The sequence below is a fragment of the Salvia hispanica genome, chromosome 4, assembly GCF_023119035.1.
Source record: "Salvia hispanica cultivar TCC Black 2014 chromosome 4, UniMelb_Shisp_WGS_1.0, whole genome shotgun sequence".
In the NCBI taxonomy this organism is placed as follows: domain Eukaryota; kingdom Viridiplantae; phylum Streptophyta; class Magnoliopsida; order Lamiales; family Lamiaceae; genus Salvia; species Salvia hispanica.
In genome coordinates this window covers 26,590,883-26,596,037 of record NC_062968.1, presented here as the reverse complement: position 1 = coordinate 26,596,037, position 5,155 = coordinate 26,590,883, and the positions used below count along the sequence as shown (strand labels likewise).

The 5,155-nt window shown below is 31.6% G+C and overlaps 1 pseudogene; it reads right to left on the bottom strand.

Annotated features, from left to right (window-relative positions):
* Positions 1 to 25: 25 nt before the first annotated feature.
* Positions 26 to 3,059, bottom strand: LOC125220787 (annotated as a pseudogene).
* Between the last annotated feature and the right edge of the window lie 2,096 nt (positions 3,060 to 5,155).

Genomic DNA, 5,155 nt, shown 5'->3' with positions numbered 1-5,155 from the left:
GGATTTTTCAGTTTAGTGTCTATTTTTATGAGACGAATGAATTCTTATTTTTATTTTTTTTAGTACCTGTGGTAAGGTAGCAAGAGGTGCAAGAACCAACAATGTTCATCATTCCAAAAGCAATCATTTCTTTGTTGCCATCTATGTGGTAATTCTTGAACATGGCAAAGCTTCTCCCCACTGCCATCCCCTCCTATCATCCATAAAATAAATTCATTTATTATTTCATTTAATAGGGACCATTTAATACCCTCTAATGAGCTAATGACAAGTGGTCCAAATAAATAATGAGCATAAAAACATCAATCCATGTTTTTCTATGTTTGATATTAAAATTAACTTCTACTACTTTGTAGTATTATGTGTATAGATAGGATAGCCAATACGACAGTACAAAAATAGACGATAAATACACCAAAAAAGAAATATATACTTACAGCCATTGAAATGATGCCAGTGATGATGCCAGTCTTGATTGCTATAGGCAATATCTTGAATCAAAGTGAGATCCATAATGAACTGGATTATTACCTATTTGCAAATGTCCTATCGAGTAAAACAACCAACATTATTAATTTACCTTTCTTCCTATTTAATTCAAATAATTTTGGACATATTAGAGGGCTCACCACTTGCACTCCGTGCTTTTCGGCATGGGTCAGGTACACAAGAAGGCTTCCCAATATCACTGATGTTAATGGAGCCATTGCTGATATCCAGAATAGATTTGCCCTCTTCTTGCTCTGTAATTTTCATTTATTGTTATAACTATTTTTCCTTTCAAAAATTGTAGGAAAAAGTGGGATCATGTCATGGCTAATTAATTAATTTCTTCTCTTGACATTCTAGCTGCAAAGATTTCTAGAAAAAGTTTAATTATTAAAGCTAATCTTGATCAACTTCTTATGAGTTAGGTTTGAACATGAGGGTTTACTTTAAATTTGTTAATACTAAGCAAACTTTTTGTGAAGGAATTATTGGTAAACTAGCTGTGTGGGCCCTCTTAGGAGAGATTACATGATTCTTCTTTTTGCTAAACAAGTATTGCTTGACTTCGTTGTCGAGTAACCTTCTTTAGTACTAGTAATAGAATAATATTGATTTTAATCCTTTATACAGAAATAAAGAGTGGCATGATAAAATTATATACTGCTTAAAATGGAAGAGAAAGTAAGTCTAAAAGTTGAGAGATGAACTTACAAAATATCTCGAAATTAGGAGGTAGAATAGGAAGACAAATCCCAATAAAGCACTTTCCCATCTCCACTGCAAATTACCATAGTTATAATGAGAAACAAACTTATTGTAAATACATAATTAATTATTGCTATGAACGTATTGATAAAATGAAACGATTCACGAATACCACGAATGATAGGACAACAACTAAATCATTAATATCATATGGTGGCCACGTTTTGTTTATGATAAATAAAATAAGTGACTATTAGTTTTTCTAGAACCAAAAGTCATTTTCAACACAAATTGATAAAAATATGGGGAGTATGCAGAGATAATAAAGTTGAGATAAAAGATGATCCAAGTTGATTTTTAAGAATAATTAATTAAGCAAATAAATCACGTAATTCTCTCAATCGGACAAGAATATATCTAAGATTAAGCTCGAATATCTATTTTTAATCAGTTATTAACTTCGATTAAGGAATAGTATGTAGTGCCAGACAGAATATATTCACTCACCTTAATAAAAACTTAATACCAGTAGTCTTTGATGCTCGTGTAATAAGAATATGTCAAGTTAATGTAATCTTTTTAACATTTTAACCATCACGATTAAGAAGCTAAACTCTGTCATGCGCATACAATTGATGGGCAATATCAAAATTAAGAAACACCTAATTGTTTAATTAATTAGTAATCCCCTTTGGAAAAATTGAAATTTATCTACCAACCCAATAAACAAAGAAAAGAAGAAAAGGAGAAATTGAGCACACAAAATGTAGCAACAAATTGATTTCTCAACAACAAATTCCATTCACACAAGAAATAATGAAATATTGACATGCACATGCTAACATAATTGAGGAGAGAGATAGTAAAAAAAATACCTGGTGAGTTTGAGTGAAAATAGAGTGCAAGACATCGATGACGTCAGTTTTATGAGTAAAATGTTCAAGCCCTAAAACAAATTATAGTCCGTCATAGTTTTAGAACTCAATCATAAAACTACATAGTTAAAATTTATTTACAATTATCTCATGATTGAAAATTTTAGTGAAATTATACCGGATACAATAATCGAGAAATCATACATGAACTTAAGTGTCCAAATTTTTCGCTATAAAATACAATTAAATCTAAATTTTTCATTTTTTTTCTCATTGTACTTAGTATTAATAAATCACAGACTATATATTATGATTCGAGATGTAACATGAAAATACGGACCTGAAAATGCCCATAGTCGCCTCAAAGAGGCCAGCGAAGAAAGTCGTCGTGAAGCGAGATGGAGATAGAGCTGCGGGTCTTTCTGCGGGTCGACGACTTCCGAGCATGGGCAATCGGAGCGCGACGGCCACCGTCCCGACGGCCAAGTCCCGCGAGCTCCCCATTACCGCGTAGATCGAGGAACAAAGGCAATCATAAATATGACTCAAACATAGAACTAATCTTAAAAAAAAGTATATGTGGTCACCATATAGTTTTTAAGAAAGACACATGCGCCATCACTGAATCCCCAAAAGGGACAAAAGTAGACACTCACAAAGGCCAAGAATGGGTGGCAAATTGGCGAGCTTGGCATAGCTGATTCCCTGAGGAATGGCCAAGCTGGCAATGGTGATTCCGGCGATGAGGTCGGCTTTAAAGAAGCTGAGAGTGTAATGGCGGCCCACTCGATGATCGGGAAGACGTCTGCAGCCCGAGGAGGAGTTTCCTCCTCGGGGCTGGTTCTTGAACTGGCGGAGGGGTCGTCCGGGAAGAATGTCTCCTTGAGGGTGTTCTTAGCGACGCCGAGAATGGCTGCGGAGGCGGGATCTCGACGCGGTGGCCCCGGTGGCGCCGTTGTAGTAAGGGTCTACTTGATCAGCGGTGCCCATTTTTTTGTTGGCTTTGGACAAATGTTGAGGTTTTTTTTTCTCTTTGGTTTGGATTAGTGTTTGTGTGTTTCAGTCAGGAATGGTGATGGGGTTTATATAGGCATGAAATTGAGTGCTTTGTGGGGCCCCACACACACACTAAAAATTTTATTTTTGAAAGAAATGTTTTCGAAGAGTGGTCATTTTTATCTTCAATTTTTTTAAATATATATTTGAAGAGGTGTTCTTGGATTAATTGTTACTAGTACTATTTTTAAAGCTATCTCAAATTCTGATTTAACCTGTATTTTTTAAATTTTGAATGAGAAATTATGAAGTTTTTAAATTTTTGACTTTATTTCATTTTATTTAGAGAAAAAATTGAGTGCTTTGTAGGGTCCGACACATTTAAATTTTATATTTGAAAGAAAATGTGTGTTGAAGAGGAGTTATTTTTATCTTCGATTTTGTAAATAAAAATTTGAAGGGGTATTCTTGAATTAATTATTTTAATTTTGTTTTATGGAGTTTATCTTATATGGAAGGAAAGTTCTTATCGATATCCAATCACTAATTATAAGGATATTACTTTTACTAATTAATCCCACATTTTCAAAATGAGAAAAGGGAAGGTTGACAAAATTTGACCCAATCACTATGATAAGGCGTCTTGTTTTTGAATTCTACTATCCTGTGTTTATTCATTTATTTAATTTGGATATTGTTGCTTTGTATATCGCCGTGCATTAATTATATTTTACATAAGGATATCAACACATAAATAGGTATATTTATTGTATTTAGAAAAATATACTGACGTAGCAATGAGTTGGACTCATATAATATAGTGCTTTTATTTATTTATTAATATTATATACATAACATATGTGATTCTAAGAAAATTGCTTACTATTTAATTGGAAATAAAAATGAAATCATAATAAATAATTATTAATTAGATTGAATACAAAAAGGCCAAATAAATAACCAATCTTAATTAAGTCAAATTAAAACACAAGAAATGTACCATGAGTGAATTAAGTTGCAACAATTCATGTACGCCATTGTAATATTTATGTATTGTTACACTATCACATTCACATAATAAAAGTCAGCAATACATGAAATTAATAATTGGATAAGCTTTCTAAACTAAATAAAACGTCAGTAGTAATTAGGTCAACTCAAGTCCCAACAAATCTTCTTCTATTTCTTGAGAGTGTACATGATCCATAAATTAATTATCCTACACATGCAATAATAAAAGTTTCAACACTTTTTATTTGCATTATCCAAAACTCACACAGTCACACATACGTAGATATATACACATGTTAAATATGAATAATTATGATAAAACCGATATTTTCAAATTTTATCCAAAAGTGGAATTTCCCACTTCATAAAATCCTGTAAAATCGACATCATTATCTAAAAACAAATATTTTTGCCAATATATTTAATATCAATTAATTAATTAATAGAAAATTGAGGGCAGGTACATGTATGATAAAATGGCATGCTGGTCGAATAGAAAATTTCAAAATTAGAAATGATTAATGCAAATTTATAAATTTTGGTGGTAATGAAAATCATGCCAATTTAGGGGGTTATAATATGTACCTAGCAGTTGGATTCGATGCAAATATTTAATTCATAGCATATACAAAAATTTTAATCAAATTTGAAGTTGACAACCATTATACATTTCCAATTATTGTATCTTTTCAAACTTATGATTTAATAAAGAAACTGATATGTACCGGCAATTCAGATCAATTTTGAATTTGTGACTAGCTTTTTAAAAGTGTTTGGCTCAGAGATATCCCCTAATTTTTGCTCAATTGTTAGTGCATTTTTTCATTGCACGGAGTAATTACAATTGATATCTAAAATGCCATTTTTATAATACAATTAAGGATGTAACTTGTGTTTCTAAACGTATCACCAACTAATATTAGAGAATGCAAAGTGTTCTAAAAAAAGAAAATATTAAGTTAATTTATCCTTAATTTTAGGGACACTTTCTTTTGCGTCATAAATTATTGTTACTTTTTAAAACTTTCCAACACTAATGATTGCGTCTCAATTTTTGTGTTCCTAAAATATAAGGTTTT